This window comes from Sycon ciliatum, chromosome 10 (assembly GCF_964019385.1).
Source record: "Sycon ciliatum chromosome 10, ocSycCili1.1, whole genome shotgun sequence".
Taxonomy (NCBI): domain Eukaryota; kingdom Metazoa; phylum Porifera; class Calcarea; order Leucosolenida; family Sycettidae; genus Sycon; species Sycon ciliatum.
This window is the reverse complement of record NC_088652.1, coordinates 11,527,386-11,541,312: the sequence shown is the minus strand read 5'-3', so window position 1 is coordinate 11,541,312 and position 13,927 is coordinate 11,527,386.

Here is a 13,927-nt window from a genome sequence, read left to right as displayed (position 1 = left end):
CTCCCTAGAAAAGAAAAAGAACCAAGGAACTACAAGTTATACAATATTGTGTGCACTATCACCACCAGCTACTAAACAAATAGCTCATGTGCTAATATTGCATATTGGATGCACACTACAACAGCCTTCCAAATTGGATGTTCTAAGCTATATGATGACTTAAGAGGGGAATCCGAGTCCATTCTTGCACACCTGATGAGCCGTCTTTATCTGTACGGCGAAACGATCACCGTGTGAAGCTGCTGCTTGTTACCGCTGCTTATTGTCCATCTAAATTGTCATAGTTGAAGGTGCAATGCTATTTTACCAAGTTCGGTTTGCATAATTCTTGTTCGCCTCGCTTCCACTTTTATTGATCTTGGCGTCTTTGAGCAACACAAATTGTGTGGAATGTTGCTTTACCTCCTTGATGCATGATTATTTTGACCGCAAAATAATGGCCTTGCCAGTATCGTCATCGACACTCGTGAACATCCGCAAAAGTCCTCCACAGCTAAGACTTTCAGCTCGTACTTGTCTTGGTTGCGCTCACCTTCCCCTCTTATTTTAGGAGTATAGTGCGGTGGGGGAGTAGGATAGTGCGGTGGGGGAGTAGTATAGTGCGGTGGGGAGTAGTATAGTGCTGTGAGGAGTAGTATAGTGCGGTGGGGGCTCTGATTTGATTGCAGACCCCATCATATAACTTAGAACATCCAATTTGGAAAGCTGTTGTAATGTGCATCCAAGATGTGCTAGAGCTGTTAGCCAGTTAGTTGTAGAACGTCAGTACCATCGGTCAGTGTCATGGCGCATGAGCTGATTGTTTTTCAACTGGTGGTGTTAGTGGACATTATAGCATAACTTGTAGCTCCTTGGTCCATTTTCTTTCCTATAAATTTATCCTTGGCTCTCCACCTCTCGTTTTCTTTTTCATTTTGTTTTCCCACTCTCACACACACATGGTCACAGTCAATTCTGCCGTCGTAAATCCAATTCGGGACGGATACGATAATAATAATAATAAGTAACGCAATAAATAGAGAAAGCTGCGCACTCAGTACAAACACCATTAGCAAAACTTGTTTCCATGTAAAAAAAAGCTTGTTCCTTGAACTTTTTCGTGGCCATCTCATCAGAAGGATTACTGGCAAATCAAAACTAATTCAAAACTCAATCTGCGGACAGCATGCTGTTTCGTTCTTTTTGAACTCATCAGCGCAGCACAGAGGAAATGAGGCCGAACCTGATATATATATGCACAATGCAAGTAATAATTTAGACCCTATCTAGCGCGATTAATGAGAGCTGAAAGAATATTACACCAATCAACGACATCAGGTGACAACAGATGAGATAAATTCACCACTGGAAAGTAACCATCTTGTATCAAACGTTTTCTTTCCTTTCTCTTCAGGATAGTACAGGGAATGTTGGAAATTTGGAAAAACACATAACTATATACAAAAGAAAGAAGAAGTAAACACTTCAACATAGGCGATAAAATGATTAAAGTGTTAAAAACTCAAAAACGAAAGCTGCAAGTTTAGACAAACACGTTGAACACATCAGGGAACACTTGTCACACTTTCCCGAGGTGTGACACAAAACAACTGCAACGATAACACATTCTCCTTCTGTAAACATAGTTCTGGATCTAGTTTATGAATATACAGAGCTTCTAACACAGCAAGATGTAACTTAGACCTTCCACGAGTTAAAATCGAAAAGATATCATCACTATTCAACACACGACAAATAGCGCTGCCCGACAAATGACGCTTGATGGACGATATCCGATCACTCAGCTCTGTCACCTTCGACGTTTGCCGTTGTTCTCTTCTTTTGGGGTTGTTTGTTTGGTTGCTCCGGTTGACACCGGCAACGTCCGTTGAATTCATGGTGATTTTTTTTTTTTTTGGTGTCACACCTCGTGAAAGTGTGACACGTGTTCCCTGATGTGTTTAACGTGATAGAAGGAAGTGTCTACTGAATTGTGTGGATTTGCGTTGTTGCATGCGAAGGTACTGATTACGAAAATGTTTTTTCACAGCCTCCAAACTACTGTTTGAAAAGTAATAACAATAATAATAAAGAGTCAGCGTGTAGAAAGCAATTTGATGAGTGCAATAAAGAGTATAATAGATGCAGACATGGCCAGACAACAACGAGTTAATGGGATTTTAAAGGATTTTTTTGGTATACATTACCCTCCGTTCCGATAAAATTCACTGAATAGCAGAACACGAAAATCGATTTTGAATAATAGAAATCTTTTAAAATTCTGTTAACTCGTTGTCTGGCCATGTCTGCATTTATTATACTCTTTATTGCATTCATAATAATAATAAAAACAAAAATTCCACTCGGATGGTGAGCCAATTAAATTATGGTGGAAAAGGAGAAGGACAAAATGTCAGGTCGCCGAATGTCTCAGTACTCCTTGTCAGTTTTGTGCCATTTTGTCGCACTCGCTGGTGTTTGTAGGGTTTTTCATGTAATGAAGTGGCTGCAGTGGCGCCTCAATACATATTTTTTACCTTGAGAAGTGAATGATGTAAAGGATTAAAGGGAGAGGCCGTTTTCTGGTTAATATTCACTGCTTACAGCAGATCCTATGTCTAATTTCGAACTCGATAGGGGATGCCTAATTGGCTGGACTTTATACAGGGAGTGTTGTCCACATAAGACTCTTTAATCTTTATAGTTGATTTCAAAGTTTGGACTCCGTACAGTTGATTTTGGACCAATGGACTCTATATAGGGGTGAAGCCAATTGGCTGGACTCTATACATGGAGTGATGTCCATCTCAACTTTGAGCTCACAGTTGATTCCAAGTTTGGACTCTGTACAGTGGATTTTGGACCAATGGACTCTATATAGGGGTTGGACATCATATAGGGGCTGGACGCTCTACTGAGTCCAACATATAAGATCTGGTTACATTGGTGGACAGTTAGTCATAACTCTTAACATTTAGTCTTTCTCCTTTTTCACCATAAAATAATAATCTCCATTCGAGTTCATTTAACTTCATGTGCGAAAAAACAAGGATTGCCAGTGGAAATTGCTTCCCAATTTTCAGGGTACATCTCGCTTTGGCCCTGGCAGGAGTGTAGACAGCTTTTGCCACTTTCTCCGAATTTGGCCTGGGTTTAGTTTTGGACTGGAGAGTGATGGCAATGCCCCTTCTCCGGTTTTTCTGCTTCTATCCATCATTATAATTTTAGATAAAGTAGATTAAATCCGCACAGATCTTCATAATGCATTTCCTAATAAGATTCTGTGTTTATACTCATAATGTTCTATTACTTCTTCCGTGTAGTTCCTCTGACGGGGAAGCAATTCTATTCTGTACAATTTCTGTGTGCAGCTGTATGTTCCCTGCCAGCAATTAACTATAGCAACACTCTGAGTGTGGTACCCCTCAACCTTACTGCTGATGGCAAGGCTTTAGGCTTTGAGATGACCTGTAAAACAGGGTATTCTCTCTCCGCTGTGAACTTTTCGTCAAATTGTTCCATGCCTGGAGGAAGCTTCGACTCCATACCCACGTGTGAACGTAAGTGGCTCCTGAGCACTGCATCGTGTAAGTTTGTTAATCCTTTCAGGACAATTACTGATTCCACATATTCCTGCCAGGGCACACGCTGACACGCTCCTCAGGCCGAGTATACAGCTGCAAAATTCTATAAGTTCACTCACCAGTGGCAGAATTTCTTCATCTTGGTCTCATCAGCACGCTACCTTGGCAGATCGCAGAATTTCTTCATATTGGTCTCATCAGCATGCTACAGATCTCCTCTCTCCAAATCATTCACTAGCTGTCCGGCAGGAGCAATAGAATTGCCTTCATGCCATTAGAGAGGTGCCACATGGCGCCTGAGTGAGATATTTGCCCACCTCGACAAATTTCTTCGGTGCTGAAGTTTTACTCAAGGCAGAACAATCATTCAAAGTTCTCCAGATTCGTGAAGTTCAACCAAATCCTTTGGGCTCTACTTTGCATGCACCATGCTACGATGACTCATAGGGGAAGTACCCGTTTGCGAGATACTGATAGATGCAAATCACTGCGCATGCAATTTGTCAAAAGGTTCAAGCGTATTTTCTGTTTCGCTCTTCGGCGTTCCGTGAATCCACATTGCACTATATCAAACAAAATGGTCACTGTGAAGATAATTTTGTCACCTTCCCAACGAGCTGTCATTTGCGATTTTGGGAGAAAGAACACAATAGTTACGATAATTTGAACCCTGGGGTATATGCACTGTACAAATGTATTCACTGTCAGGACAAGTATACTCGTCTTCGGGAATACAGCATACATTTTGTGGACGAGTTAACTCGTCCGTGGTTCTCAAAGGGTTAATGAGCACTGCCATGTAGAACAATTCTGTCCTGAGTTGAACTACCCGCTCTAACCTCGTGCACGTCTTCATGACATCATGACATCAAGTGGACATGGAGAATGAACCTTAGCACTTTCCTCTGAATCTAAACAAGCAGGTAAATGTTGGGTTGGCTTGATTAGAGGATGGAACGTAATGTTACACAGGTAACAAAGACATGTAAATACCACAGAATGCATTCCCGTCCCCACAAACACTGAAAACAAGAAGTGTCTGAATTTGAATATGGCAACTTCTTCCCATTAATTTATGTTGTTGGAATGGGTCACAGCGAGGATAACACAGTTGAACGACACTTGTGATTAGCTAGCTTTGGTAGACAATTTGAGGAATAAATAGAATCGAGTGTGCCTTCTACTTCCTCCTCGGCATTACTATTGTCGCTTCCCGGAGCGGTGCATTTTTCCACTTTATGCAAACAGGAATCAGCTTGAATATGAGGCAAAGCAGTGTGGATAAACTAAGCATGAGTGTGTGGCCTCCTACCTCACTGCGCCTGGAGTTAATGTCGACGTCCCCACTAGAGTTTGAGGCAGACTCTTCAGCATTCAACAAGCCGCTGAACAAGTCTCTTGTTCAAATTCAAGTCTTGAAACTTCATTCACGGATGGCAAAAGAGGCAGTTTGCTAAGCTGGTCTGGCTCGGCAAAGATTACAGTTGACTTGGCGAATGGCGAGACGGCAACCGTTGACAAATAAGAGGGTAAAGGGCAAGCCAGCCACTAAAGGACGAGATCCTGAAAAGGGGACTGAACAAGTCTTCCACGAACTTCAAGGAAACAGCACTACACCTGCCAAACCATCAGATGGTACCTCACTTGACCCACAAGAAGCTGTATCCTCCTGGCAAAGCATATAGTCCTAACCCGTGACCTATAATCAACAAGCGGAGTTGGTGACCACTGTGGAAAGCGAGCGCCAAGGACAAGATGAGGTGTGCATTTTCATCACGGACTTGCAAGAGTTTTTAGCTGGCAGCTGGTTAGCAAGCTTGAGTGATAGCATGGCCTAATCGGATTAGACACATACCAACGCTCATAGCTGTATCTTACACAGAAATGCAACTTCTAACCTTTGTGCATAGATGTAGTGTATCGCATGTTTTACCCATTTACAGTTGTGCGATTGATCTAAAATTTCTTGAGACTTGATATCAGTAGATTTGGATCGATTTGGAGCAAAACTATTTTTTCATACTTTTTTGAACATGTGATGTTTTTACTGTTTGTTGATACACTGTTATCAATCTGTTTTCCTCCAGCTGCATGTGTCCTACCAACCGTTCATAATAGCAAGAGTGTTGTGGCTTTAAACCCTACATCTGATGGAAAGACTGCAAAATTTGTGTTGACCTGTAAAGCTGGCTATTACAATTTTGAGGAGCTCCCGGCCTGTTCAGCTGCTGGAGGAAGCTTTGACTTCATTCCTACATGTGAACGTAAGTGAACTCTATCGGTGACACTAAGTGAGCCAGGGGTACCGGATCAATGCAATGACCCATTTTGTTGCCAAAGAGTGAATTTTAGAACTCTACCACACACAATGCAATGACAAAAAAAACAGATCATCCCGCTATTCCTTTGCCTTTCTACCCACACGCTCTAACCTATCCAGGGTCTTGACGCTCATGTAACATCTGGGCACTGTGATTCCAAAAAACATAATTGTGAAGAAAAGAGCCAGGGTTTTGTTTTGGATTGATATTATTAAATAAAATCAAGCAAACTAATTAGAGTGATGGCAATGCTCCTTCTCCGCGGTTTCTGCTTCTGTTCATTATTATAATTTTAGATAAAGAAGATTAAATCTTTGTGATGCATTTCCTAATATATAGCATGATTCTGTGTTTATGCTCATCATGTCCAACTACTTCTTCCGTGTAGTTCCTCTGATGGGGGAAGCCATTCTATTCTGTACAATTTCTGTGTGCAGCTGTATGTTCCCTGCCAGCAATTAACGATAGTAACATTCAGAGTGTGCTACCCCTCAACCTTACTGCTGATGGCAAGGCTAAAGGTTTTGAGATGAGCTGTAAAACAGGGTATTCTCTCTCCGCTGTGGACTTTTCGTCAAATTGTTCCTTGCCTGGAGGAAGCTTCGACTCCATACCCACGTGTGAACGTAAGTGGCTCCTGAGCATTGCATCGTGTATGTTTGTAATGAGCACTGCCATGTAGAACAATTCTGTCATGAGTGGAAATACCCGTTCTAACCTCGCGCACGTCTTCAGGACATCTTTGCAAGTGCACATGGAGAATGAACCTTAGCACTTTCCTCTGAATCTAAACAAGCAGGTAAAGGTGGGATTGGCTTGATTAGAGGATGGAGCGAAACATTACACAGGTAACAAAGACATGTAAATGCCACAGAATGCATTCCCGTCCCCACAAACACTGAAATCAAGAAGTGTCTGAATTTGAAAATGGCAACCTCTTCCCATTAATTTCTTTTGTTGGAATGGGCCACAGCGATGATACCACAGGTGAATGACACTATTGATTAGCCAGCTTTGGTAGACAATTTGAGGAATACATATACTCGAGTGTGTCTTCTACATCCTCCTTGTCATTACTAATGTCGCTTCCCGGAGCGGAGCATTTTTCCACTTGAAGCAAAGGAATCAGTTCGAATTTGAGGCAGAGCTTTGTGGATAGACTAAGCATGAGTGTGTGGCCTTCTACTTCACTGCGCCTGCACCTAATGTCGACTTCCCGACCAGAGTTTGAGGCAGACTCTTCAGCATTCAACAAGCCGCTGAACAAGTCTCATGTTCAAATTCAAGTCTTGAAACTTCATTTTCTCAAAATAAGCCCAAAATACAACTGAATATTTTGGATAAAAAAGAAGGGTAGGTACAAAAGGAGGGTAGGTAGGTACAGGAGAGTAGGTACAGGAGAGTAGGTACAGGAAAGTACGTACAGGAGAGTAGGTACAGGAGGGTAGGTACAGAAGGGTAGGTGCAGCGTACACAAGGGAACTAAGATCAAACCACCACCATGCCAACATTGCCTTACATTACCTCACCTCATTAGTCAAGGATAGATTTATAGTAAAGAAAAGTGTTATTCCTATAACTTAGAACCGTCCAAGTTGGAAGGCTGTTGGAGTGCGCATCCAAGATGTGCTAGAGCTGTTAGCCAGTTAGTTGCAGAACGTCAGTACCGTCGGCCAGTGTTGTGCCGTGTTATCGCATGAGCTGATTGTTAAGTAGCTGGTGGTGTTAGTTTAGCGGACATTATAGCGTAACTTGTAGTTTCTTGGTCCTTTTTGTCTTTACTATAAAGTATCTTTATAGAATTATAGAAAAAGAAAAAAGAAAAAAATGAAGCCAACTCAGTAATGACGCGATCTCATTTCTAGAATATCAGCTTTGCTAAATTCTGACTGACTTGACCGCATTGACTGCATTGACCGCACGGGACCAAAGTTACAATTTACAAGCTGGCCTGCCTTAGCAAAGATTACGGTTGACTTGGTGAATGGCAAGTCTGCAATGATTGACAAAATGAGAGGGTAAAGGGCAAGCTAGTCACTAAATATGTGATCCTGAAAAGGGACTAGAAAACGGTGAAACAGCAAATTCATGCTTTCCGATGAACAATCCCGGCAGTTTCGACAGAATAGAACCTTTGAGAGAGACCGGAAACAAGTCTCCGACAAACTTCAAGGAGACAGCACTACACCTGCCAAACCATCAGATGGTACCTCAGTAGAGTCACAAGAAGCTGTATCCTCCTGGCAAAGCATATAGTCCTCACCCGTGACCTATAATCAACAAGCGGAGTGGGCCGAGAAGAGTGCGCCGAGAAGCTCGAGGACTAGATAAGGTGCGCATTTTCATCACGGATATGCACGAGTATTTAGCTGGTAGCTGGTTAGCAAGCTGAATGATGGCATGGCCTAATAGGATTAGTCACATACCAAAGCTCATACCCCTGTATCTAACACTTAGTAATTTCGCAAATGTGATGGATTTTGCTGATCCAGGCTCATGTTTGTTGTTACACTGTTATCAATCTGTTTTCCTTCAGCTGCATGTGTCCTACCAACCGTTCAAAATAGCAAGAGTGTTGTGGCTTTAAACCCTACATCTGATGGAAAGACTGCAAAATTTGTGTTGACCTGTAAAGCTGGCTATTACAATTTTGAGGAGCTCCCGGCCTGTTCAGCTGCTGGAGGAAGCTTTGACTTCATTCCTACATGTGAACGTAAGTGAACTCTATCGGTGACACTAAGTGAGCCAGGGGTACCGGATCAATGCAATGACCCATTTTGTTGCCAAAGAGAGAATTTTAGAATTCTATCACACACAATGCAATCACAAACAAACAGATCATCACGCTATTCCTTTGCCTCAGGCAAAGGATTAGCGTGCTATTTGCATTGATCCGGTACACACATTTGTTTGTTTGTTTCTTTTATTTTAATTCGTTTAGAGCACAGGCAATTCTGCCTTCTCACCAGAGGAAAACCCTCCGGTTGCTGCTAAGAACGAATATAATATTATGAGAGAAGGAAATATTAAAAAGAATCATAACATGATAATTCCAAAGCACAAAGTTTGTATATAATTCAAATGGGTGTGTGTATGTGTAAGCATGCAGTGAAGAAAACACCGAGAAAACATGCAATAATGTTTAGGGATGCCGAGCAAGGTGGTTACAAATTACAATTAATTCTGTTCAGAGCCAGTTTAAAGGCAACCGCCGCACTGTGGAGGCGAATATCGCTGGGAAGGGCATTCCAAAGAGTGCTTCCCACAAATGTCAATGACTGACGACCGGAAGGTCCAGGAAGGAAAGGCACTTGCAGTAGCCGCTGCTCCTGTCCTCGAGTAATTCGGCGATCATCCCGGGATGCTTGGCCTGTGTTAGCCATCAACTGAAAGTAGGTGCAGAAAAGAGGACTTGCAAGATCATGTAGGCAACGGAAAACAAAAAACAAAACCTTGTAGTTAAAAATTTGAGTTAGGGATCGAATAGATAAGCGCACTAGGAGGGGGCTGTGGATGCACGGCTGGAGAGTCGGAAAATTGCACGAATTCCGGATTTGCTGTATTTGATTAAACGACTCTGCAGCTGCTGTGTCAGCGACGGGAAGAATGCATTGGATGCGTACGTTAGTCTTGCTTGCACAATGCCAATGTACCAAAGTCTGCGGGCTCTTATGGGCAGAGATCGCCCATGGCGCCATAGCTGGCTGATGGCGACTGACGCCTTCTGCACAACACTGGAGACATGTGGCTGCCAGGATAGCTGGTCATCAATGGTTACGCCAAGGTATTTGGCAGTGGAGGTAACAGTTAGGGCTTGATCCTTACATTTCACGACTGGTATGTCGCCAGTGAGTCCCCGAGGTTGAATTACCATGACTTGGGTTTTGCCGGTATTCAGCAGAAGCCCAATTTCGGAGAGCCAGTCAGACAGACGTGTCACAGCCGTAGTCAACGTCTTGCAAACAGTGTCCAGATCTGAATCAGAATAATCTAGGATCATGTCGTCCGCGAACTCCTGATGAACAACAATGCAAGGTATGACGTCGGAAATGTCACTCGTGTAAAGGACAAAGAGAAGCGGCCCAAGAACACTGCCTTGGGGCACACCTCTTGAGCATGGGACTGCATCAGACAGAGCCTCACACACCTTGACACGCTGAGTACGACCAGACAGATAGCTAGCCAACCATAACAACACTCTGCCATTGACTCCCAGGGTGAATAGTTTATCAATCAGACGTTGATGTTGGACACGGTCAAACGCTTTTGACATGTCAACCATCACAATACCTGTGTATTTTCGCTCTTGTTTGGCCAACAGCCAACGGTTGGCGGCTAGAACTAATGCATCTTCGGTAGAGTGCATTTTCCTGTAGGCAAACTGACTGCTAGGTAATATGCTATGTTGCGTGAGGTATGCTGTGAGTTGCTTCTTTACAAAGAACTCCAAAATCCGGGACAGAATAGGGAGCAATGACACTGGTCTATAGTTAGTAGGGGATGTTGCATCGCCACTCTTGAACAGTGGACTAATGTATGATGTTTTAAAACACACTGGCACAGTACCTGATGTCAAGGATGCATTGACTAGGGTGGTAAATAGAGGTGCCAGGACATCTGAACACTGCTGCAGTACAATTCCAGGAATGTTGTCACTCCCAGATGCTTTGTGAGGACTCACAGTTTGCAAGCATTGTGCAACATCAGACACGCTTACCGGCTGAAATGTTGAGAAGCTAGATGCAGAGGCTGGACCATGTGGTATATGCAGTTCAGGTGGCCGCATAGGGTCATGCACAATGTCTCCAAACAATTTACTGAGTGACTCAAGCGGCGCTTCAGGTTCTTTCCGTGTTTTCTGTCGGCCTGTGACATCGTTCATGACAGCCCAAAGTTGCCGTTGATCTGATGTATCACATCTCTTAGTGAAGTACAAGTTGCGCAGACTCCTGTCCAACTTCCGTGCTTTGGAGCGAGCTGATCGGTGTGCTTCTTGAAGGTTCTGATTGGTTTTGTCTCGGAGCCAGAGACGGTGCGCCCGGTTCCGTTCACGAACACTTGCCACTAACTCATCTGTAATCCAGGGGCAAGGACGTCGAGATTTGCGACGCCGTTCCCGAAGTGGAGCATGTTTGTCTAGAGTGGTCTGGATTCCCGCAGTGAGTGACGACGCAAGCACATCCACACAGACAGAGTCACAGGTAGTTGGCGTCTTCTCCAGGTCACATGTAAACATATTCCAATCCACTTTGTGCAAACAGCGAGTCTTGCGCAGATGCTGTCCCTTCAAGTGGTGACTTGCTGAAATTGGCAGCCTGGCAAGTATTGCAGAGTGGTCACTGATATCCAAATGTATGGTCTCGCAAACACCCTGGATCGGGGTGGTAGACAAGAATAGATCCAGTAGTGTGGCAGTACTGCTGGTTACTCGGGTAGGAGATGTGACGTGGTTGCGAAGGTTAAACTGGTTGAGTACATGATGCAAAGGAGTCACAGCATGGGCATCATTAAAGTTTACGTTGAAGTCTCCTACTAGCACAGTTGTGGTCTGCGGTCCACTGCAGGCAGTCTCTAGGTTTGACTCCAGCCCATCCCAGTAGCCCGCAGATTCACTAGGTGGTCGATAGCAGCAGCCCAGTAAGACCGTCTCATTGCCTGGTCGACCTGGCGCTAGAATCTCCAGCCACAGCATCTCCAGCTCACACTCGAGGTCACGTCTTCGACGGACTTGCAAGGACGTATGACAGTAGAAGGCAACACCGCCTCCTTGCCTGCCTTCCCGATCTTTGCGGAACACACTGAAATGAGGAATGTTTACTTCTCCATCTGTTACATCGGCTGACAGCCAAGTTTCCGCAATGCCTAGGATGTGTCCTCCACGGGTTGAGATAAAGTCTTCAATTTCTGCTACTTTTCTCCTAAGGCTACAGACATTTAAGAAAGCTACACTGGTCATGATCTAATACGATATGGTGAGTTCGCCAGCTGTCATATGCCGGTCGTTGCTCTCGTTGTTACCCATGTCCTCCTGTTCCATGTCCGAGTCGGTCAGTAGCTCATTTCCTGAAAAGTCAACAAGTTTTTTTGGCACTCTGAAGGTTTTCCGTCCCTTGGCCACCATAAAGCCTCCCTTGTCATCTGGAGGGCAGTGAGCAGTTCCCAGCTCCTTGTTAAGCTGGTCTGGTTTGGCTGATTCCTGACTAGGTGAAGAAACTTGAGGTGTCCCAGTTTCAGGTGCTGAAGCTGTGCTGCTTGCTGACTGGCTTGTACTCACTGTTGGTTCTGAATTTGCACCCACTGTGTCATCCAGTGTTCCCTGGGCCTGGCCCTGAGTACCCTTCAGCGCGCTGGCTGCTGCATCAGCGTACGGACTGGGCCTCCTGGCCTGGTGGAAGTGGGTGCAGAGTTTGGCGATATGAGTACTGGAGCCACACTTGTAGCACGTGGGAACTTGACCCCTGTGCCAAACGCGCAGTTTCTGACGGGACTCAGACAACATGATGGTGGAGGGTACGATAGCTGTGGGTACTAAGTTTACGAATGTAGTACCAGTTGTGAAGGTGCAGCCTTCCACAGCCTTTGTTTCCCGCTTCGGAACACCAATGACGGATCCAAATTTCTCCATCGCGGACGTAATGGCGGACAGTGGGGTGTCATCCGCCACACCAAATATACGCACGGACACAACTGCTCCATCACCAACTACTAATACTAGTTGTTTTCCTTCAAATTCTAACCCTCTGGACAACGCCTCGTCCCTAACGGCAGTGCAGGAAAACGAAACTCTACAGAATCCGCACCTTCCACTCAGATCCACCTGCTTGATATCATCAGGTCTTACACCACCTAACAGAAGAAGTCTGATGAAAAAGGCATGATCCTTCGAGGACCACCCTTCATTCAGCTGAATGGAACAGATTCTAGACATCTTTATAACAATTCTACACGCACTCTAGCCAGTTTCTGCAGAAAAAGATATCACTATCGGAGCTCAAAAGTTTGCTTCCACTCCCCACGCGTACAACACAACGCGTCACTGAACTTTTTAAACAAAAGCTCCTGATCTTCATCTGGCGTTGTCTAAAACATGCTCTAACCATTTCAGGGTCACGACACTCATATAACATCTGGGCACTGTGATTCCAAATAAAAACAATTATGAAGATAACACACAAATTGTCACAACATTTTTATATCTCAAAGATTTTTCACAATTTACTTTTCACTGGAAAGTTCTTTTCTCGCTCATCATCTAACACTTGTTTACATAGCATACAACAGCCCAAGGACGCCCCTAGCTTCGCCAACAGTGTCTCATTCGTGCTCCAGTTGGCCATTAATTAACACCACGCCCAACAATTTCTTTCGGTTTGGTGCTCAAAATCAACGTGGACGAACGATTCAAATTGCAATGAACTCGTGTGTTTCTACCAACTCAAGCGATGTACTGAATCACCATTAAATTCCTGCGTTTGACACATCAATGAGAAATCCCCTTGAAAGTCGAAAAACAATGGCCATGTGGAAACAAAGAGACAAGACATTCAGATCTCAATCACGCATTGAATTTATCCCCTATGGATCAATTCTTGAGCCACCACGTCCAAAACACCTCTGGAAACCCCTTTCCAAGAACGTTCAAATCAGCCATTGATAATGACAAGCACTTTTCTGTTCCCGAGTTATGAGTGTTTTGCACATTGATCTCTCCAATGAGTACAGTACGCACATCTTACACAGAGAATAGTGCAAGTATGCTCGTCATTGCCAAAATGCCATGGGGTCTGCATGAGTAAACCACACATATAATTATACACGTACTTGAATCCATTTTCAGCTAAGCTCATTATTATTACGTGATTTGGGGGTTATGCCCGAGCTCTGATCTCGTTCTATTACATTACATGCCGAGCAATAGAGGACATCTGGGAATTGTAATCTTTATTCTCCTCCGAGGTGCGACGTTTGGCCTGGACCAAGCACAAGGAGAGGCCTTCTCCAAAAATTCTGAAGAAGTGGTCGTTGTTTGATCCTTCGATATGT